Raw genomic sequence first — 24,899 nt, 5'->3', positions numbered from 1 at the left:
TGTTGAAGGGTCATGAGGACTCGAAACGTCAACTGTGCTCTCCTCCGCCGATGCTGCCAGACCTGCTGAGTTTTTCCATTTTAGTCCTTAACACCCTTTAACAAAATAATTGTTAATTACCCCCAGTCAACCTCTCCAGCACTGAAAATTAGCTATTATAAAAGTAGTCTCATTTCTTCAGGTTCTAATTGTTGTTAGAGTTTTTAAAAATGTAGAAATTAAAATTGAAAAAATATTACTTTTCCTTTGTCATTTTCTCTCTCTCTCCTAATCCAATCTTTCTCTTCAGTTTTCTTCCTTTTTCTGATTTGACACTGAATTCACCGACTCGAGCTTACACTTTCTTCTCAGTTCCTGTGCTGTTCATTTCACAGCCCTTAAATTGATTAAGAAGATATAAGCCCAGATTTTAGCTCCCGAAACAGGTGCACAGTGTTTAGAAAATTCCTGGCTTGGTGCACCCATCTCGGGAGAAACAGCCCCGATTGGCTGGATTTTTGTTCCATGGGGGCAGGTGTGTGCTGGAGCCAGGCCCACCACCACGGAAACACTTCTGAGGTGGTCACAGGGTCTGCTGAATACCGAAGCGGGCTGATTAAAAGGCCCACCTCATTGCTCTGGGACTTCATCCCAGTTGTAATAAAAGGAGTTAGACCCTCTCGCCCTCACCCCTCACATCCACTCACCACCCCCCCACCCCCCCGTCTATTCCCCATGCCCCACACATGCCAACTAATGCCCCCACCTTGGCTTATTATAGCCCCTATGCCAAAGCATGTCAACCCATGACCCCCCACTCATCCCAATGGCCCTTTATAGTCCCTATGTCAACTTAGTGTCAACCCATGACCTCTCATGCACTACCTTTTGCCCTTACTCCCTCCATGCCAATTCACTCAATATCCATTATGGGCAGACCTCAGGAATTATGCTGAGATGAAATAAAATAAAGCTCCCAGAGCCATTGCAAACTACATTATATTTAAAAAATTGTCATTGATAAAAGCTCATTCAATATATTTAAACCGCTTCAACTACCTAATCCCTTATAACAACAAACATTTGTATTCATAACCCCTCATCAGAGACAGGGACTTTATAATCCCTTGAAGCTGTTAAGGAAACTGTGAATTTACAGCACCCGTCCTGCACGTCCCCCCCTCCCACACCGGCCACCCTCCACTGTGAGAATGACAGGTTGTGGAAGCGGTCAAGCTATATTGAGAGCCCTTATGCCTATGTCAAACAACCAGCTATTGAAATTGCAAGCGCTGATTTTATTTTCAACTCGAGATGTAGCAGGTTTTTTTGTTCTAATTAATTTTCTAAATAACTTGACAGCTTTATAGTTCCAAAGGCCTTATCAATCTTTTGTGTACAATCATGTCTACTCTTAAAAATCCCCCCCCCCCCCACACACACACACACCCTCCCCCACTTCTTGGTGAAAATAGGATCTGGCAGAGATGGGTGTGGGCCTTCTGTATTCAGGGTCCCGGCATCATTTTGGATAAGGCACAGAGTCTCCATAGTTCAGCAAAAATAGGGGCCATAGAGTTTCTTGCCCTGTTCACCTGGCTGCCACACGACTTGTTTGACTTGCTGCAGTGTTATCATCTTCAACTTTCAGAAATTTACCATGAAAAGAATTAAAACAACTAAACCTGCAAAGTGAAGTCTAACTAATAGGAGGCACCATTATATTCGTTCCTACAGCAAATTATACTCATTATTAATATAACTAGATTCACCCTAAAATCACAAAATATCGTAAGTGCAGATGACCTTCAGGCCCATTTAGCTATGCCAAGTAGCAAAGAATCATTGGATCCAACTGTTTCTTGATTTTTCCACTAATTTGTCTAAAAATGCAATTCAGGAGTAAACCACTCTTTATATGAAGAAATCCCAGACAGGAATCTTAAAGTTGGCCTTTTACTTTGTCAAAATTTGAACCTGTACTTCTTTTCTTACTGTCAAAGTTTAACTTCAAGCAGTGCACCATCTAGTGTACTCGCCTGGTTCCATTCCTATCTATCTAATCATTGCCAGAGAGTCACCTGCAATGGTTTCCCTTCACACTCCCAGAACATTACCTCTGATGTCCACCAAAGATCCATCCTTGATCCCCTCCTATTTTTCACAAGCCCTCGGCAATATTATCCAAAAGCACAGCATCAGTTTCAGCATAAATGCTCATGTCCCCAACACTACCTACCACCACCTCTCACAATTGCCTCTAAATTGTTACACTGCTTGTCCAACATCCAGTACTGGATGAACAGAAATTTCTTCCAATTAAATATTGGGAAGGCCAAGGCCCTTGAAAATCTGAGTTCTCCAGCTACTGACTCCATCCCAGTTCCCAACTGTCTGAAACTGAACCAGACAGTTCACAAACTTAGTATTACAGTTGACCCTGAAGATGAACTTATGACCACTTATGCACTCCATCACTAAGACCACCTATTTCTCCTTAAGTTACATAATACGATTCTGTCCCTGCCTCAGCTCAATGCTGCTAAAACGTGCAGGCCTTAATTCACCCCTAGGCTTGACTGTTCCGCATGCTCCTGGCTGGTCTCCCACATTCTACCTTCTATAAACTTGAGGTCATCCAAAATTCTTCTGCATGTCCTAACTTGCACCAAGTCCAGTTTACTTATCATCCCTGTGCTCACTGACTTACACACACCCCTGGATAAGCAGCACCTCAATTTCAAAATTCTCATCTGTGTTTTCAGATCCATTCATGGCCTTGCCTCACCCTATCTCTATAATCTCCTCCAGACCCTCAACTCTCCAAGATATCTATTTACCTCTAATTCCAACCTCTTGAGCATCCCTGCTTTTAATTGCTCCACCTTTGAAGCTCAGAAATTCCCTCCCGAAACCTCTCCACTTCGCTTTCTTTCTTTAAGACGCTCCTTAAAACCTACATCTTTGACCAAGCTTTTGGTTATTTGCCCTAATATCTCCTTATGTCGCCCAGTGTCAAATTTTGCTTTGTAACACATCTGTGAGGTACCTTGTCACATTTCATTACGTTAAAAGCACTACATAAATACAAGTTGTTGTTGTATGTAATGTAATAACCTCTACAAGGTCTCCTCCCAGTTGCCTCTTTCAAGGCTGATGAGCCCATTCTAGTCAGGTATTCCCCAGCAAAATCTGTGTTTGGAGGACATGTATATTGTAGGTTTATTGATATTTTTAAGGTAGGAATACTAAGTCATGTCTTGTTTTTTGTTTCAATGATGCACACAGGCTGTCGACATTGTAGCTGAGCTAACTTTATCGATAACATTTTTTCCTAACATAAACACATATCTGCAGTAACTGAGTTTCAAGACAGGCTCGAACACGTGCTATCTGACCTTCAACCCCCAGGTCAGGTGACCCCATTCCCAGTACAGAGTACCGTATAGCATCTAATACTGGAGTCTACTACCACAATCAACTATTATCATGACAAGTGACATAGGGGGCAGAATTTCACCCACTGTTGGGTGGGCTCGGCGGGCAGGGGCAGTTGGGAAGCCAACCACCCGCAATCGAGACCGAAAGGCAATTTCATGCTGGTGGGCCAATTAAGGCCCGCCCAGCGCGAAACGCGAGTGGCAATGCTCAGCACTGCCTGTGCGGGTGGGGGGGGGAAGGGAAGGGGGAGTGTGAGCCGACAAGCATGACCTTGGCGCATGCGCGCAAGCGCAACACAGAGCTACCTCAGGGAGATGAAGAGATATGAAAAAAAATTAAAATGTAATGAAACGTGTCCCCTCCTGTGACTGTCACAGGAGCAGGGACATGTTATTAATGAAAAATTAAAGTTTTTATTTGTTTTTAATTTGCTTTTGGAAACCTCATTCTGCCCCTGGGTGAGGTTTCCAAAAAAGTGCAACGGCCACTTGGCCTTTTTGCCTGCCCGCCAACCATAAGGTTGGACGGACAGCAAAAAATTTCTTTCAACTAACTTTTTAATGGCCTTAATAGGCCTTTTAATTGTTGGCGGGTGCACTGCCGACTTGGGCGCGCGTCCGCTGATCGAAGTATTGCGCGAGTGTGCGATGACATCGGGACGCTCGCCCAACGTCATTTCGCATCATTTTACACTCGGCCAGGTCGGGTCCCCGCCCGCCTACCTACCAAGCTAAAAATTTTACCCAGCGAATTTGAATCCAGCCAAAACCAATGGTTTGAAATAATCTTGTCCACCAGCTATCGACATTCTAAATTTAGATAATCTCTTAATTCAGTCCCTAACTCAAGGTGCAAAATTGGGCATTTGCTTAAAAATCTGCATGCGCAAGTAAAATTCTAGAAGCCTTAAAAACATTAGGAATTAAGAAAACGCTATAGGACCCATTCTGGTTTGGGATTACACTGTGTGAGAGTGGAGGGACAATCTCCTCATTTACTTTGAATATCTTCATTTTCTTCAGCAACCTCTTGGGCTGCTTCAACTAAATAAAACAGGTACCACTTTGATTGCACCATGAAGCTCCCAAACGAACGCTGACAATGCCCAGCTCTATCTCTGAAGCACATTTCTTGATCCCTTCACTGTCTCTATGTTGTCAGACTGCTTGTCTGACATACAGTATTGAATGAGCTGCATGCAGTTCACTGTGGTTAAATATTGGAAAGACTAGAACCATAATTTTTTCTCCCTGCCAGAACTCAGTACCCTTATAAATGATTCCATCCCCTTCCCAGACACTGTTTCAGATTGAACCAGACTGTTTTAAATCCTGGTGTCTTATTTGACCTCAAACTGGGCTCCTGACCCTATATCCTCTCCATCACAAATATCCACCTATTTCCACACTCTAACCACCTGCCTCCAACTCTCCTCCATCACCTCGGCCCATGTGCCACCCTCATCGATGCCTTTGTCACCCTCAGATTTGACTATTCCAATGATCTCTTGGCCCATACTCCACTCTCCTTAAAATTACCATTTTCATGTTTAAATCCCTTCGTGCCTTGCCCCTCTCTATATTCCCTGTCAGCCCCATAACCTCTCACTTCCGCTGGCTTTGGCCCTTTGTGTATTCCCCCCTTCATCGCATCGTTGATGGCCATGCCTTCAACAGTCCCACCCCACACTCTGGAATGCTCTCCCACACCCTGTTGTCTCTTGAGTTCCCTCCCCCTTAAGACTCACCTAATAATACAAGAAAGCCTCTTTGACCAAGCCTTCTAGTATATTCCTCTTTGGTTTAACATCCATTTTCTGTAATTATGTCTCTGAATTTTTGCTAAAGGCAGTCTAATAATGCAATTTGCCATTGATGTTGTAAAACCTTTTTTAATACACACGAGACCAGCAAATATATTCTGGTATCATGTGCTGCTCAATCTAAAATGCTTATTAGCAAATATTACTATAGCAATGGTGTGAGAGGGAAGGAGTACTGCAAGGTTACAATGCAAGCCCAAATGAGAGAGAGGCTCTTGAATCTTAATCTTGGTCAGGTGACCTGGTGGAATTGGCGAACAGACTTGCGAATGGAGGTAATTTTCTGCAGCATTTCTACAAACCTCTCACCATATTGTCATTGTTGTTATCTGGAATAATGTCAGGAGTTTTAAGAGGGCACCACTGTATGTTAAAAGTAAACAAATGGCATGCAGAAGAAATTATAATCAATCAATCAAGATTGCAATGAGTGCTTTGGAAAATTTGTAAACAAAAACTATGGCCAGCATCAAGGGATGTATTTTTAACATTGTCAGAAGGAATATTTATAGTTCAATTCATAAAGATGACTGTGTAATTATATAAGTTGTAAATTAATAGAAAAAAAATGTGCAAAGTTTAACTGAGTATGAAACTGCACGTGAATCCAATAAGTTCTGATGCTTTCCGCACATATTAATTTTATTTGCACTCAACCTGGGGAATCAAAAGCTGGAAACAAAATGCAAATAAGAACAGAAAACAATATTTTTTGTAATTTTTTCATATTGGCCATTGAGCAGAGTATTAAAAAGAGCAGGGATATATTTTTCCAAATAATTTTGAATCTAGATTATTATGAAAGTGTTTTGTACACTGTGATTAAAGTGTTACCTCCACTAAACTGAAAGCATATTGATATGAGCCAGGATTTTTAGCTTGTCAGGCATGCGCCCGCCCGCTCAGCGCAAATTTCTGCCCCATGGCTTACTTACATGTAAGTCATGCTATTAAAATGAACCATCCTTTCACATGTAACCACATACAAAGTCAACATTAAGAAGGAATGTCACAGCAAATTAACATTTGTATTAGAGCCTCATTCACGTAGTATGAAGTGTTTAATTAAAGTTTAAATTTGTGGGGTCAAATACATTAGAAATAGTGTTAGTGCTTGCAATTTTTTCATATATTTAACTTGTCAGAGTTTTATTTACTGTGGGGTCTGAATGAAACAGTTTTCAGTAAAAGTAGAAGGGGGAATGAGTTATGTGGATACGTTTGTTTAATATTGTTCATTTTATTTGTAATTTCTTTTCCCTCAATTAATAGTAAACCATGAATGACATTAAGTACAATACCAATTCACAATAAGTCTTATGAGTGTGCAAGTGGGAAAGTGACGAACTGGAAGTGATTACCAGGCAGTAAATTACTGGCAGATTTGAATTACAATTGAGAGTTTGAATGCTTTAGAACAATAATCAAAAGCACAAACATTGCAGACAGTTTCAAAATCACTCCTTAGCGTAATGTTGTCCAGCAGAAATCACTGACTAGTGACACCAAAATAGCCACACGCATTAATTTCAGCTGAAAACACCTCAGACATTCACACAATACAGACACGTGCATTTCACATGTATATTTACTTATCAAACATCTATCAATGCTCAGCAATCAAGAAACTAAACCACCCAACAATCAAGCACTCAAGTACTCTGTTTTTTGCCCTATGATTTTACCAAAAAAATTCACAAAAAGTTTAAAGTTGAGATGCATACATCATGCAAATACAGGAATTGAGATCACATGCCCAACAACAGAGTCTATTATTAATTTTTTATTTACTAATCAGCAATGCAGTTAGCCACATCTGGATTCCCAATTAGCGACACATGGCTTGTGGCTAACGTGGTGGATAACACTGCTTTAGCATCTGTTATTTATAATGCTAGCAGACCTTTTGTAGTGTTGCTTATGCAGAATCTGAGGTTTGGAGCACAGCAGTGGAGGTAAAAATTCTGAAACAGAATTAGCACATTATGGGTAGAGGGATGGAATTTGGGGTGAAGCCCGTTTCCTGGGCTCACTGAGAAATTCCAACCCAGGGCAGGGGGGGGGGGGGTGTTTCTTCTGCCCACCCTGCTCCATCATTATGTAGCTTTTGAATGTAAGACTGGTTGAATGCCAAACTTTGGAATTCTCAACAGTTCTGCTCAGCACACAGCCAGCATGAAGCAAGCAGGCTTGCTCTAAAGCTGCGGCCTGTGAAACTTATGGTGCCATTTCCAAGCAGCAACCGATCTTAGAGAAAATGATTACCATTAGGGTAATGGTAAAACATTGGAGTAATTGTCTACTGAAATTCTTACCCATAGATACATGGGTTAGGCAGCTGATGAAATGGAAAGGGATTTCAGTGCCCCTACAGGATGGGCACACCAGTAGCACCAGAAGTGGCAGGGGTACCCTTCCCTGTAAGTCAATGACCTGCTCCTAGGATCTGAGGTAAGGTCAGAAGGGCAGGCAGAAGTTCCACCCTGACACCTTATGGTAACTGAGTGAGGGCTCCCAGAATTTCTGGGCCATTGTGTTTAGTTACTAACTTGACCTATACCTTTAACACTATTGAACAACTATTCCCTGTGGGAAATGGAGGGAAAAAAGTTAATCCAACTAACTGTTGCTTTTTATAAACCGTTGCAGTCAATCCTCACAGTCAGTTAGAGGGCAGTGGTAACTCTTTGTAAAGAAAGAACTTGAATGTATGACGTGCCCCATCATCTCACAGGATGTCCCAAACCACTTCACCTACAATTCATTAATGTAAAATGCAGTTATTGTTGAGAAGATGAACCCACAAGTGGACAGCAAGATCCTACATATAGCAATGTGATACATGATGAGTTAATCTATTTTAGCTTGTGTTCGCTGAGGAAAGAATTTTGGCCAGGACTCCAGGAGGTCTTGCTGCTCTTTTCTGAATGATACCCTAGATCTTTAGCTCCAACTGGACACGCAGACGGAACTTCAGTTTACTGCCTAATGCAAAGGATGACACCTCCAACCACGCAACATTCCCTGATGTGTCAGTCTAGACTATTAGCTCAACTCCTTATAGATAGGGTTCATATGATGTCAGGAGAATCTATCACGGCCTTTTTTTTATTTTAAGGTTTTTTTTTGCCATCTGTAATATATTGTGGCACATTTAAGCATAATGTGGATGGGGTGTGCACTGCATGAACGCCATGTTTACGCATATACTAGTGGATCTCCTATCAGATTATTAATGGGAACTTGGAGAAATTGTGTCTTTTAAGAAAGTGGACACAATGTGGTGTTGGAGATGGCAATTGTAGTGAGAAGATATCGAGAGTGATTTTGCTCCTGCTTTTGATAGAAACAGGACAGAAGTGAGACTAAAATAACAGTGCAGTACCTACCACCCTCTTCCCACCCAGCACAATTTTAGAGTCAGTCAGAGAATAGTCATCCAGCAATCCCACCCACAACAGGCAGGGACATCATCACTATGCAAATCAGGGGCCTGATTAAAGGGACTGCTGGAGGCAACTCTGAAAATGCTCCAGGTAAGCACTTGTAATGATTTTTATGGGACAGAAAGAGGATATGTACATACATACATTGTCACATGTTTATATTACAGCGTCAATTATCCTGTTTGTCCACATAGTGCTTGTGCTGTCAGTACTATAGCTCTGGTACATAAAAACATTCTCAGCAGAAAAAGTCCTGATAGGATTACTGAAAATGTGTTGTTTAATCTGCGGAAAAGACTATTTAATCCCTCTTAATGAACTTGGAAGCAGTACAGTGTTTGTGACGCTGTTCTGAAGAAGAAATTGTTAGAAATAAAGTGCCTTTTTCCAATCACCAACGACAAAAGGAGCGGTGCTTATGAATGTTCAGATAAAAATTGTACTGTGCCGAGGTGAAGATTCTTGTTTTCCATGCACCAAACAATGTTCTCATTTTCATCTGCAACACTAGCAGCTCAGTGTGCAGTGCCTCACAGCAGATGCATGACTCTGTGGTTATCTGTCACCCCTCGAGTTGAGTCACATATAACAGACACCTGGGGCAAATTCTGTAATGGAGATGATACAAATCAGAAGCTAAATGTCTTTGCAGCACACAACATATCAATGTGCTATACTTACCTAACAGAAGCATTTGCTGCAAATATAATGTAATATGTGACTTTGTTGCAGGAACTTGGTGATGTGTTATGTAGAATGTTAGGCTGGAAGAAAAGGTTTCCTCAAGAAACAAAGAAAGCAGCTCCATTTATATAGCATCTTTTGCGACTTCATTGTCTCTAAATGATCTGATATGTGGAAACAGCGGAGGCCAATTTTACCTCCATCTGCCTTGCACAAGTGGAGCAGGAGTGGCTCACAATGACTTTGGTCATTTACCTCCCTCCTGTTTATGCTGCTGATCCAGCCTCCACCATCTCGGGTAGTATCCTGAGATGCGAGACCCAGATAGCCGCTGTTTCAGGTGGGAGGCTACTTGTAGTATGAAAACTAGATCCTTTGTGTATGTAAGACTATCATTGTAGTTTTGAAATACAAATGGGTGGAGAATAAATTGGGCGGGCTGTAATTAAAATCAGTCCTCATTTGTTCAGCCAGTTCAGCTGAATCCTAATGCCTTATGTGCTAAATCACCTCCACATTCCTAAAAACCGTATGCTGTAGATTTAACCTCTGTAGAACTGAACATAATTACAAAGCCTTAATATAAATTACTTTAAATTCTTTCTAGACTAAAGTAGTCAAAAATCTCAGTGTGACTGAAAGTGTCCCTCCATGGCATACACAGAGAGTATATAAAGTACGTACCCTACACAGTCAGCCATGTTCTAATTGAAGGGTGGAGCAGGCTTGATGGGCTGAATGGTCCAGTCCTGTTCCTATCTTCCTATGCTCCTACTGACAGAAAATCTTATCCAGTGACCTGCTCAAAGGATGTTTGCCCTCATGGCCTACATGTACAGGACGTGTACCCCAGGGCCTCCTCTGACAGGATGTCTGCTCCGGGGCCTCTGCTGACAGGATGTCTGCTCGGGAGCCTCCCCTGATGGGATGTTTGGCAACCTACGCGGACAGGACGTCCGCCCCGGGCCTACACTGACAGGATGTCTGCTCCGGGGCCTACACTGACAGGACATCCCCGGGTCGGGTGCGTAGAATCGAGAGGTTTCCCAGTTCTGCGAACCTGACCTTTCAAAATGTCCACCCGTTGGTTAAATCTTTGGTCGGGGGGGGATGGGGAGGAGCAGAGGCCTGAAATAGGAGTCAGGGTGGGTGACTCTAGGATGAGTGTGGAGGCTGCTGGGTGCAGAGGGGGGCTGGGTCTGCCTCTGTGCACTGGCACTGTATTTAAATAAATAAAAGTTTAAAACAAAAATATCTCTCCACCCCTCACCCCCCCACTCATTTCTTACGCCCCATCCATGCCAACCTATGCCAACCCAAACACATACCCAACCTCATGGTCCCTCATAACCCCTGTGCCAATTTAGTGGCAATTAATTTCAAAATTCATTTCATGCCCCCCACACACCATCATTTGCCCTTACCCCCTCCATGCCAACTCACCTAGCATCCTTGTACACTTTCTGGACTGCTTTGACACTTCCTGAACAACTTTGACATGTTCTGGACAGCTGGACAGTTGCAATAAGTTTGTGTGTGAAAAGTGCATAATCATGTTTAATTCTAACAATCCCAAAGGGTGTCTCACCTCTCCCAAAAGTTTCCTGGGACCCATTCCAAAGGGGTACTTTACCTCTCCAAAGAGCCTCTCCGTCCTGGCAAAAATCTGGGCCTACTGATTCAGTTTATCCACTGAATTGTTTTTTTGTGCCTCTTAATGCTTTCACTGATATTTTAATAAAAACAAGGGGAGAGATGGATGAAGGAGCAAGGTGAGTGACAGCCGAACAACGGGGAGGGGAGGGTACAGAAACTGAACAAACAGTTCAAAGAGGAAATGATAAGGGAGCAGCGGAAGAAAGGGTGCGATTAAAAAGAAAGAAATATTAAGAAAGGGTTGGATATGTGAGGGGACAGGGGCGTGAAGGGATGGGCGAAACACAAATAATGGGGAAGGGAGCTGCTGATAGCTTCAGGCCACATTTTCTGTGCAACTGCTGTTGAAAAATACAGCCCTTATCATTTCTTCTTTGAACTGTTTGCTCAGTTCCTGTATCCACCCCTCTCCGTTGATCTCTATCATTCACCTCAACCTTTCATCCATTTCCCCCCTCACACTATTTCTCGCAAGTCTTTTCAGGCAGTAGAGGGAGAGAGAAACAGAGTTAACATCAAACATCAATACCTATTATATCTCTAACTTTTTCCAGTTCTGATGAAAGGTCAACAGACTGAAATGTTAACTGTCTCTCCACAGCTGCTGCCTGTGAGTATTTCCAGCATTTACTGGTTTTATTTCAGGTAAGATAGGGGCCATGGCTTTTTGAATTGAATTGTGCAGTGTACATTCATTCCATGGCAAGCATGCATTGTATGCTAGATTGGTTAGGGTGACCTGTGGTTGTCCAGAACACCCACCTGGAATGGGCATTAGGCCTCTGGCTTTCAAATTGGGACTCTTAACACCTATTTTTTGACTCCATTCTAATATAGTATTGTGACTGGCTGCAGCAAGCAGTTCGTGCAGTGGTCAGCTTTGTCCAACAACCAGCAACCAAATTAGGGTCTCTAAAGACAAGTAAAGAATATTTTATTTCCTTCAATGTCGAGGCAGAAAGAGCAAGAGTACTTCTCCTGGCTCCACACTAAAGCTGCTGCGAGTTACCGCTTACCCCATCACCTCCTGATTTCACCTTCTATCCCCCCCCCCCCCCCCCCCCAACCATTGGCCAATCTTTGATGTCTTCACCACCAGCGTACAGTCTCTTGGGGTACGGCCAGTGCCCAGCATAGTGGTTGTATCCTGATGATACAATATGACCAATTTCATGTTGCTGTCTTGCATGGCAGCTCGTTATTGTTGCTGGATTCACACCCAAAGTCAGACATGATCCAATGAGTAGACTTGTATTTTCTGGCTGACTTACTGGGTGTGATGCCACAGGAGATCCACTGGTAAATTATAAAAATTCTTGAGTTGGTAATGCTGACACACTGTAGTCCAGTGAAACCAACAGGTAGCCGTGTAACAGTTACACTGTAAAAATAGCCTGTTATTTGTGGCCGTTCTGTAGGTGGGGCTGAAACCACAAAAAAAAAGAACTATCACAAGAACCACTGTTATTCATCCTCACTGCAACCACTGTCAGGCTGTTATGACAGCTACAGCTGAAGGGTATACCACTCCCTCTGAGCAAACATGAGTGTGGCTGTGGGAGATTCACTGGTGCATATAGCAAATGTGAACTATTAATTTTAATTTGGGTAGGGCATCCATTAAGAACAAGGCTTTGAGTTTCTCCAAAATTGTTACCATGAAGATCCCAAACTTTGGGGATTCAGAAAAATTAAATCCAATAACCCAATCTAAGTTTGCCATACCAGCCTTGCAAAGCAAACCCTTTCTTCCACATTTATGCTGAAGCAGGTGACCCTGCTCACCTCTACACCAAAAGGACCTCGTAACTGATCAGCCTACTGACAGTGCCAGAAATACCAAATACATCAGAGAAAACGGGTGCAGTATGACAACTTGCAACAAATAGCAGAGGGAACCCCCAATGCGCTCGCAAAGGAAAATGTTTATCCTGATTTGTGTCTTTTACAGATGCACTAGGAATTGCAAAGAAGAACAAACCAATCAGAATTTAAATGTACATAAGTGCCCAAATTTCAGGCTTTCATGAATAATTGCATAATATACCAACATGAGTAACTTTGGGATTGGAATTCAATTTGATGACGCACTAATGCATACATTTGTGCTTCAATTTTTGTTCGTATTTTAGGATATGTACTGCTAAGACTTTTAACAGAAGTGACAATATCAACTTAATGCTTGGATGCAAATCACATACAAATTGTGAGATGGTTTTCAGAGTGTTCAGCGTAGGGAAAAGAATGATCATATATATTTCTAATTAGATTATGATTTTACTGCACAGAGGAAATCATTCTCCAATGATATTTAATTTGGTGCCTGAACTGATCAAAAGGAGAAACCTGCTCCCAGTAGTTGTAGACTGATTCGTTGTGTTATAATTGGCAAATCAGTTTTCAGGCTGCTTTCATCCAAGGACAATTTTCTTCATGACAGAAAATGCCCACGTTCTTTAAAATGTGGTGGGCATATTACTTAGCGCAAAATCAATCAATCTTATCTTCATGGTCAAAATAATATCTTTTTGCTAACTGTGTTTTCAATTCTTCTGCAGGTAACACCCTTGATCATCCAAGGGTCACCAAACCATGGCTTATGGTGTGATTTTACTGCAGGGCAGGGTGAGCAGGCAGGCCCCAAGACTACGTTAGCCAGAACGGGGATCAAACCCTGTACTGTTGGCACCATTCTAAACCATGTGCTAGTCATCTAGCCAGCTGAGCTAATGAGCCCCCTGTGTTCTCAATGCTTTTATTTTCATCATAGAAGTTGCAGTGCAGGAGACCATTAGACCCCTTGTACACGAGGCAGTGCTAGTTCTTCAAGTGGACCTATCCACTTAAATCCCATCTCCCTGACTTCTCCCTGTATCCAATTAACTGTGCTATTATCATGAATTCTTCAATATTCCCATTACACAAATACTGAAGCTGTAAGATAATACATGTGCTCAAAGAAACTGAACATTGGTTGTTTTTCCATTATGATAAATTCATTCCATATGTCTTCTCTGACAGAGGAAGTGGTTGTATACAGATCACAATGAAATCAACCCAGCCTTTGAAAGGGCTGCGCAGAAACCAGACCACATTCACACACATTAGCTTTTTTGCAGGTATGGTTTATCATACCCTATCTGTGCAATCATCTTGTTTTGTCCCAAATTCATATGTTTCTAAATACAGCAAAGCTAAAACCGCACACTTGGAAAGTAGGTTTTACATATGTACCGAATAGCAGTGTACAACTTGACAGAAATGATATTTTTCAGAATACTGAAGCAATTGCCTTTTATACCAGCCGACAAGATGTGCAGTATTGGCACAGCCTGTGTCACTTCAAGGAACTTTCCATTAATATAACAAGTAAAGAATCATAGTGTCTTTGCAGTGATAGTTTGAGTTATCCCAACTACAGCATGTTTTAAAATTGTGTTCTGATCTCTGGTTTTGTATCTTTTCGCCATTGCACAGTCAGTGGATATAATCATGCACAATGCAGATAAAGGGTGGAGACTGATTGGGTTGCTAACAGCATCTGAATTAGCTCAGACTGATTAGCTATCTATTGACTGCATTTCATATTTGTTAGCATATTGCCATTTAGTGGAATCGCTTTAATAGTCAAATAAATGTTTAATGCAACTATAACACAGACATTCTGTGACACTGGGAAAATGGATGAACATAGAACACAGGGCACCATATTATTCTCCTTTACTCTCCCTTGCACCTGCCCTCCCATCAATTTTCCCTTTGAATTGATACTTCAAAGCCATACATTGGTGATTCAATTCTGATACATCCTGTTTATACTGTTAATGGTTCAAAAGGACACATATATTGAGTAAAAGTACCCATTGAGGTAGATGTTCACTTTGTGTGATAGTTAATGAGTGACTGTAAAAATAAAGTGGCTCAAACTACATTCAATAAAGCGACTTCAGTGTGTGACAGATTTAAACAGCAACAAAAGTGAGAATATCAAGTTATTAGATTTAATGATGCAGTGGAAAATCATTGATATCATTACACATCTATTCCAGTTCAGTGGTGAATTAACCATTTAATTTCTGTGCCAGTGTTGGTAATCCAGTTGGTCATGGAGTGGGGCTGATACAGGACCTGGGTAGCTACATCTAATCCCTGTTGCTACTGAGGTGATTAACCATCTGATCTTCCTTGTGATGTGTTTGGGGAATGGGGAACGAGTATCAGTAGCCCCAATTTTAATCCTAGGCAGGAATCATGTGGTGGGGGCCAAGGTTGGTAAAAACTGTCCTGACGTTAGCAATATGAGGGTCCGGACTCATTCGGGCCAGATCTGCAGGCCTTCAGTTAGTTTCCCTGTGAGAAGCTGCAGCTGGTTGGCAGGAGGTAATGCAGTGTAGGGCAACATGAAGCCATCATTAGGAAAGGATCCCAGCTGACAGCTATGTCAGTGAAGGCGTTTACAGGAGGGCCTCATTTTTGGGCAAATGTGGGGGACAGGGAAGGTCTAAACTTTCATTTTGAGGCCCAAGTGTGCATTTGTACTCCTCCTGGCCCCATAAGGAAAGTACAAAGGAGGAAAAAAGACTTTGTGAGCCTCTTTTGGCCCCAACTCATTTTCATATACGGTTGTCCTGGTAGGGAAGCAAAAACCACTTTCTCAATGAGGACCCCATAGAAGCTGGGCCCTGATGACATCATTGAAGGCAATTTGTGCTGACTGAGCAGGATTAAAATTGCCACCAATATCTATTTGTCATTTTGAGGCACTCATGGTAGTGAGATTTAGAATGGGCTACTGCCAGTTTTACAGATATCAAATTTTGTGGTTCTGAAGGAAATCCAGAGCCAAAGCTATTCTCCCACCCCTGACCATTCCTCACAATTGTATCTTACTTTCGTTTGCAATTTCCCCCATCCTGATGATGTGATCTGATTCCATTTTCACTACAGCTCTACATAAATTCTACATTTCTGAGCTTTTGTTAAAGACGTGGTCAACTTACCCTAATATTAGTTGGTAATAGTTATCATTTTTTAGAAAGCTTTTGTCATTGAAACAAAATTGCTGCCTCAGGGAGATTAGTTTAAGTTCTGAAAATTTTAATGAGGAAAAGAAATAATTTTTGACATGTCCCCTCATGTGAAAGTGTCACATGAGCTGGGACATGTCTATGAATGTTATAAAAAATGTTTATAAAACTTTAAATACCTTCATGAAACCTCATCCTGTCCGCAGATGAGGTTTCATGATAAATGCAAAGGCCGCCTGGGCTCTTCATCTGCCTGCCAACCTTAAGGTTGGACGGGCAGCTCTGTTAATTATTTTACTTGATATTTAAATGGCCTTAATAGGCCTTTGACAGTTGGGCGGGCGCACAGTCAACTCAGGTGCGCGCCTGCCGAACTGAAAATCTGAATGACGCGCGGTGACATTGGGATGCACGCCCAGCAAGTGGGCCCTGCCCCCACTCGCTGACCCGAAAATTCTGACCTTGGTGTTGTGTTTGAACCTGAGATGAGCTTCTGGCCACATATCCACTCCAGTTCTCTAACATCTGACCCTGCCTCAGTTCATCTGTTGCTGAAACTTTCATCATGCCTTTGTTACCAATACACTTGATTATTATGATGCTTGCCTTTACGATGCAAGGTTAGCCTTGCATCTTCCATCCTCCATAAGCTTGAGTTTATCCAAAACTATGTTGTCCATTTATTAAATCACACCAAATCCCATTTAACCATCAGCCCTTTGCTCACTGACTTACATTAGCTTCTGGTCTGACAATGGCTTTGTCTGAAAATTCTTATTCTTGTTGTCAAATTCCTCCATGATCTTGCCCTTCCCTGTCCTCCAGCCCTTCAAGACTTTGAGACTGGGTTTCTCCAACTCTGGTATCTTGTGCATTTCTGATTTTAATCACTCCATCATCAGCAGCTCTGCTTTCAACTGCCTTAGGCCTAAACTCTGATCTTCCCTAAGCCTCTTCACCCCTCTCTTGTCCTTTAAGGTGTTCCCTAAACCTTACATCTTTGACCAAGCTTTTGGTCATCTGTCCTGATATCATCTTCTGTGGCTTTGTGTCAAATTTTGATAATGCTCTTGAGAAGTGCATTGGGACGTTTTACTGTGTTAAAGATGACATATAAATGCAAGTTGTTGCTGCTGTCAGTTAGTGGTCCAGGTGAACTTCCTTAATTGGGGACATTTACTACAGAGAGCATTATGAACCTTGAAGTATCTTGGGGAAGTTGTTCATTTTTGATGCTCTCCAAGACTGAAATCCTGAATATATTTTCCTAGTGGCAGACATCTGCATAATGCCATGGATAAGACTTTTAGTGATTTGGTCAGGATTCAGTAACCTCCGTAATCTAGACAGTTATCTCAATAGAAAAGTTACAAATAATTCATGGAATTTACTCTAAACAATTTCTGTTTCTGTCATTTCTAAGACCTTACCAAGTAATCATGTGTCGACCTAGTCAGAAAATAATTCTTCAAGTGATTTTTTTTAAAATAGCTTTGACATAACATGACATTAGAACTCCTGAAATGAGCTGGAATTGTCCGTCATATTTATTTGTAGCCATTGTGGAACTGCAGTAATTTGGTCAAAATTATTATTTTTCAATCACATCGCTTGAACAATCAGTTCATGCACATTTGAAAGGACTCCTGAAGGCAGGAAATAAAATCTAACGGTGCTATTCTCCTTTCAGACCACAGATGTCAGTATTGCTTCATGTATTGAACAGTAAGGGGCAAAATGTAATTTTCTTGGCACTTGGAACGAATATTGGGAATTAAGGAATCGCGATCGGCATGATTTTCATATGTTAATTTTAATATGCAAGCTGTAAATCAGGTTCATGGATCATCTCACTCAAATTCCCGATATGTTCTTGCATTGTGAAAAGTCCTGAGCCTAAAAGTAAAACAGGAAGGAAATCAGAAATCCGCAGCTAGTCTTATCAGTATTTGGGAAAAAAAGAAAAGCCAGGTTAACGTCTCAGGTGTTGACATTTCATCAGAACACTGCCAGTGTGATGGATGGTGTACACCTGTAACTGAAACCTGTCTTTTCTCTTTTCATATGCTAGCTGTGTGTTTCCAGCATTCTCATTTTTTTATCGTTATGCCTACAGTATGTTGCAATATTTAGAATGTGAAGAACCAATTGTACAAACTGAACCTCTTTAACTTTCAGGAGTCATACAGTAGGCTTGAGTGTTATCATTTATTTTGAGCATTATCCATTTTCCTCTTGGCAAAATCCTGGAGAAAGGAAAGAACGACTTCCATTTATATTGCGCTGTTCATGACCACGGGATGTCCCAAAGTGTTTGACAGCCAATGGGGTATTTTTGAAGTGAAATCACTGCCTCATTTTCTACATTACAACAACCAATTTGTGCACAGTAAACTCCCACAAACGGAAATGTGATAATGTCTCCCCTGCTCCTCTTCGAAATAATATCAAGGACTAATTTTTCCTTTCCTGTGTCTGGTAAAGCTTTTTATTTGCTTGTAAAATCTTATGCAATGTTATTTCTTTTTAATATGTTCAGTTTCCGGAATTATCTTTAGCTATAGACTTGGGATTATCACTTGAAGAATAAAGTGGGGAAGGTTAGGAAAACGATTCCACACATGGTCAGGAAATGGAATGCTTTACCACAAGTGGATATTGAGGCCCTTTGAAAGGGATTTGAGTGAGTTCCTGTAAAGGAAAAATACAAAACAGTACAGTCAAAGGGCATGGAATTAGGATGAGAATAGATAATTTTCAGTTGAAGACCTAGTACTGGCATTGGCATGATGAATTGGATGGTTAACTTCATTGTTGCAATTTCTATGACTCTGAAATGGCAATGATTATCTTTGGAGATGTCAAGGTAACACGTACATTCTGAACCCCATCATTCAATAAGCATTTACTTTGTTCAGGTTGGTTTCATTGAATCAATGCAATCCCCAACTGCTGTGTTGTTCTGCTTCATTGGACTGCTGGTTTTATGTAGTTGGGCAGTTTAGTGTTGGCTTGTGGCCAGGGATTATAGTGCCTGATCATTTATCTTAGTGCACAGACTCTAATAGCAACTTTGTGGATTTGCCCTGAAAGCTGTGAACTATATACCAAGCAGAATAAAGTGTATTTATTCTTGGATTTATTAGGATTCTGGGAAAACCACTTCATTTTCTTAGATGTTATTTGGTACAATTATGGTGTAATGTTTTGTTAGGATTTGTTAGGTTATTACAATCAGTGTACCTCATATTGTTGTTCTGTCGTGGCCTTATTAATTGTGAACCTCTTTATCGAGTCAGAACCACAGTAAGCTTTTAATAATACACATTTAATCATCATCATAGGATTCACTTTCGTAAATATTTATTTGAACAGCAAAATCCTATCTAATCTTGTCTGAGATCAGATTAACTTCCTGTGATTTTGAAGTTGTTTGAGAAAAAAATCATCTGGAACGTTCAAAAAGATGAGTAATGGCCTTCAAATCTGTCACTAAAGTTTTATGATAATTTGCTGAATGAGGAGTGCCTAAATATTGCCCATGGGCCCTGGCAAGCTGGCCATTGAAGTCCTATTTGTTTTTGTATATTCTTTACAGGTTTGTCCTATTTGCATTTTGTGTATTTGGAGTTTGGAAAGAGGTATTTTTAGCACTGTTATCTCATTGGTAGATAAAACCTAAGGCCTGAATTTTTTTGCAAAGCCAGAAGGTCTCCAAGACTTAGCCAAAATGGTGTCACAGCCCCGATCCCAGAAATCCCACCTGCGAACCTGCCACCCACTATTTTTGCCAGGAGGGCAGGGAGGATAGGGGCAGGTTGTGGTTTGCCCATCCGTAGTTCAGAGAGGTAGCTGTACATGTAAAAGTGCAGTTGCTTTCAAATAGATGCAGTTTTTGTTACCGGAATGTCCAAAACATGACTCGTGGGCTTTAGACATGTGAAGTAAAGGTCTAAAGCTGCTGAAGTTATTTGGGAGGTAAGGTACCATTTGGGAAAAGAAAGGTGCCCTTTGGGATTGTTAAAATTAGACATGACTATCTGTAAAAAGTGGATAAGTTCAGTGTAGCTATCAAAGTCATTTAACTCTCCAAACCCTTTAAATCTTTGAATAAAAGACAGCCTGATGTGATTCTACTTGCAATTTCACTAAGTGTTTGTTGACATAAGCCTGAAGGATTTCATTATAGGATTAGTGCTGCTTGACTGCTTACACAGCCTATCATTATTACCGTGGGGGCCCTGTAAGCTCACGGGTTGCTTGATAGCTCCAAATGCTTCTAAGATTAACTGTTTTGATGTGGGACTATGAATACATTTTTTTCATTAGAGATTAACTACTTGAAGGAAATGTTTATTTTTCTAAGGTATTAAGTACTTGAAAGAATTTAAATATATTGAATGGGTTTTTATGCATGAATGTTTTTTTTTAAATCATGGTGTGCAATATACACTTTATTTTCACCATCTCATCATGGTTCCTGAGGTCTGCCTATGGTGAATACTGGGTGAGTTGGTATGGAGGGTATAAGGACAAAGAGGGTGGGGGATGTGGGTTGGAATGTGTTGGCACTGTTAGTATGGGGTACAAAGCGCCATAGAGATGAGAGGGGGTCATAGTTGGCATGAGTTGAAGCTAAGTTACATAGGGGCTATAAAGGGCCATGGGGGTTGTCATCGTTTGGCATGAGATGACGTGGAGGGTATGAGGGATGATGGGGTGGTAGAGGGGCATAGGTTGGCATGGAGGGTATGAGGAGCTATGGGGTGAGTGGGGGGCTTGAGGTGGCATGAACTGGGGCTGTGTTGGGGCTGAGGGGTTATGAGGGGTGAGGGCCTGAGGGCTGTTTTTGGTTTTATTTTTTTTTTTACAACTTGAACAAAGTCCCAGATGGGGTAACCTGGCCACCTTGGCACCAGACAGCACCTGTGGCTGCCTCCAAACTCTTTGCAGCTAGAGTGGGCCCAAGTCCAGTCAGCACCCTGTTATGATATGGCAGCTGGTAATTGCCGGACTGACCAAATCCCAAAGGGAAACTTGGTCAGGCTATCACAACGATTTGCAATTCGTATTTTTAATACGAGAAGGTATGTGCACTGAAGTCAGAAGCAAAGGTTCCACTACCACCTTTGGAGATTTTAAATATTAAATTGAAACATTTATTAAGAAAAGAAAACTTAAACACACAAGATTGTAGTTACACAGTTACATTTAGTCTTACAATATTTCCCAAAAGATTTCTACTTAGCTACTGTCCCAAATAAACACCTTTTTCCAGACAACAGTCCAAATTGATTCTTAACCTATAAAACATCCAGTAATATTTTCACAAGGCACCCACTGTTGCTATAAGGGAGGTATTTCACAGCTTCTCTCCCTCTCACTTGACAATGGAATTCCAAGACTTTTAACAACACCTTGCTTTCTTAAACAAGCAAGCACTTCTCTGGGGTGTCTAGAGGCTGCTTTTCACAAGTTTGTCTTCGCACAGCCCACCTTTCAAGCTCTCACATAGCCACTCCCCATACAGCTTTCAATCTTTCCTTAAATATATTTTCTCCCCTTTTGATCTTTAACTCCATTGTTCTAAACTTTCTTTGGAAGTTCCCTTTCCCAGAATATAAAAATCTTCCATGTTGTCATTATGGCCAACATTAATGGGAAAACTAAACTTAATAACTTTGCCTTATTTATTTATTTATGATTTCGCTAGTTGTAAAACTTCCTGTTAATCCTCTCAACTTATCTGAAGACGCAAATGTTAGCTCATTCATTTCCATTTTCAAATTGGCTGCTTTAACATTCCTTTGATGATTTAAACCTTGCACCCTGACTGTCTTCAGTTTAGTTAAATTAGTCGCACACACGCGCACACAGCCCCCACAAGCCTGCTTCAGTATCCCACAGTAATATTCGGGGAAAAATGAAATTTCCTGAAATTTACAACCCGTCCTCCGGAACGAAAATAAGACCATCCGGGGCATTTGCTCCCGAGTCAGGTTTGTGGAGTTGGGAATTTTACTGATTCTGCCGGGAGCAAAAATTTGGCCCTAAATCTGTACATCAGGATTGTTAGCTTGGGCATGCAAATTAATGGGAACATGGATTTAAACTTTATGTGTCCCTTAAGCTTCCATGTTATGCACCTGCATAGTCCACAAAGGCAATAGACTGAATATCTTTGCTCAGTTGGGTTAGCATTTGCTACATATTAGAATAACTATTACCTCAGCTTTCTCACAAATCTTTAGTAGAAATGTAAATTCAGAAATTTGCAAACTATTTTGAATGCTGAGATTGTGCTTCACCTTCAATTAATCATTTCTTGCTGATAATTCTTTCTTTGATTGCCTGACCGCCCATAAAGGAGAAGAACATGGAATTCACTTATTTGTCTATCACTTCGTATATTTATGGAGTTTGCTTAAAAATAAATTTGTTGTTAAGTCAGACTTTGGTGGGAGAGGGCCGCTAGAGATAGTAACGCACTGTGTCATTGTTGTGCAGGTATTAGTCATTTGCCTGCAAGGCAACCACCGTTAGTGCATTTCATGGGGAGAAAATAGGGCAGAGTCTTGCTTTCAAACTTTGAAAAACATATAAGTATTGTAGCAGCAGTGGGAGAAGTGCCAACTGCATTCTATTTGTTTTGTGCTCAGGCCTAGATATTGTGGGGATATTTCTGGTGCAGGTGAAGCTGGACAGAATGACGGCAGCTGGAACAGAATGAGTCAAGCGAGAAGGTAAAGGGCAGAAGTGTCAAAATCAGGGCAAGTACTCCCTACAGAGTGGAGGAAGTGGCATTGACACAGGTAACTTTCATATGTGCTCAAGGAACCCACTCATTTAGCCACAGATGACACATGGTATGGTCAGGTAACAAGGGGCAAGGTTAAGAGCCTCAAAAAAATAAAGAAACAGATGACAGGAAAAAGTAATATTTTAAAATAAAGAAAAAGCAATACCCGAAAAACTCAGAGAATGTGGAGGTGCGCTGCCATCTTGAACCACTGCAGTCCATGTTGTGTAGGTATACCTACAATGTTGTTAAGAAGAGCGTTCCAGGATTTTGACCCAGCGACAGTGAAGGAAAAATGATGTGGTTCCAAGCCAGGAGGATGTGTAACTTGGAGGGGAACTTGCAGGTAAATCATAGCGTGGTGGGTTTGGGAGGCCTTACAATTTGGAAAGAAGTGGGAGGCTGTAAGCGTTTCTTGTGGGGTTTAGAAAAGCACTCCTGCTCCTTCTGGCCATATCTGTGATTTTCGCCACGACAAAGAGGCTTTCTGTCATGGCAACTTAAGCACTATTTCAAATATTAGACAGCATCATATCAAAATTACAGATCTACTAATGTTTTCACTGCAACATCTTCATTGAACAAAGAACAAAGATCAAAGAAAACTACAGCACAGGAACAGGCCCTTCGGCCCTCCAAGCCTGCGCCAATCATATTGCCCGTCAACTAAAATATTTTGCACTTCCGGAGTCTGTATCCCTCTATTCCCATCCTATTCATGTATTTGTCAAGGTGCCTCTTAAACACCACTATCGTACCTGCTTCCACCGCCTCCTCTGGCAGCGAATTCCAGACACTCACTACCCTCTGCGTAAAAAACTTGTCCCGCACATCTCCTCTATAGCTTTCTCCTCTCACCTTAAATCTATGTCCCCTAGTAATTGACTCTTCCACCCTGGGAAAAAGCTTCTGATTATCTACTTTGTCCATGCCACTCATAATTTTGTAAACTTCTATCAAGTCGCTCCTCAATCTCCATCGCTCTAGTGAGAACAATCCGAGTTTCTCCAACCTCTCCTCATAGCTAATAACCTCCAGACCAGGCAGCATCCTGGTAAACCCCCTCCAACGCCTCCGTATCCTTCTGGTAATGTGGCGACCAGAATTGCACACAATATTCCAAGTGTGGCCTAACCAAGGTTCTATACAGCTGCAGCATGACTTCCCAGCTTTTATACTCAATACCCCTGCCAATGAAGGCAAATATGCCATATGCCTTCCTGACTACCTTATCCACCTGCGTTGCCACTTTCAGTGACCTGTGGACCTGTACACCCAGATCCCTCTGCCCGTCAATGCACTTAAGGGTTCTGCCATTTACTGTATAATTCCTGCCTGTATTAGACCTTCCAAAATGCATTACCTCGCATTTGTCCGGATTAAATTCCATCTGCCATTTCTCCGCCCAAGTCTCCAACCGATCTATATCCCGTTGTATCCTTTGACAATCCTCTTCACTATCTGCAACTCCTTCAACCTTAGTGTCATCTGCAAACTTACTAATTAGCCCAGTTACATTTTCCTCCAAATCATTTATGTATACTACAAACAGCAAAGGTCCCAGCACTGATCCCTGCGGAACTCCACTAGTCACAGCTCTCCATTCAGAAAAGCACCCTTCCACTGCTACCCTCTGTCTTCTATGACCAAACCAATTCTGTATCCATCTTGCCAGCTCACCTCTGATCCCGTGCGACTTTACCTTCTGTACCAGTCTGCCATGAGGGACCTTGTCAAAGGCCTTACTGAAATCCATGTATATAACATCCACTGCCATTCCATCGTCGATCATCTTTGTCACTTCCTCGAAAAACTCGATCAAGTTAGTGAGACACTATGGCTCAGATGTTAGCACTCTTCCCTCTGAGTCATAAGGCTCGACATTCAAGTTCTCCAGGGCTTGAGCACAAAAATCAAGGGTGAAACCCCAGTGTAGTGCTGAGAGAGTGTTGCACTGTCAGCGTTTGTGTCCAAAAATGGCAATAAAGCTTATAGGTTATATGTTTATATACATGTGATAGTTGTAAAATATGACTACTTGGCAG

At 41.5% G+C, this 24,899-nt stretch overlaps 1 protein-coding gene across 3 annotated transcripts in view; it reads left to right on the top strand.

Moving 5' to 3' along the window:
* LOC144688519 (phosphoprotein associated with glycosphingolipid-enriched microdomains 1-like) overlaps positions 1 to 24,899 on the top strand; it is an 89,147-nt gene that overhangs the window by 5,788 nt on the left and 58,460 nt on the right. The window lies entirely within an intron of this gene.

This window comes from Cetorhinus maximus, chromosome 13, assembly GCF_964194155.1.
Source record: "Cetorhinus maximus chromosome 13, sCetMax3.hap1.1, whole genome shotgun sequence".
Taxonomy (NCBI): Eukaryota; Metazoa; Chordata; class Chondrichthyes; order Lamniformes; family Cetorhinidae; genus Cetorhinus; species Cetorhinus maximus.
Note: the sequence above shows the minus strand (reverse complement) of the source record. Positions and strands in the feature narration are given on the sequence as shown.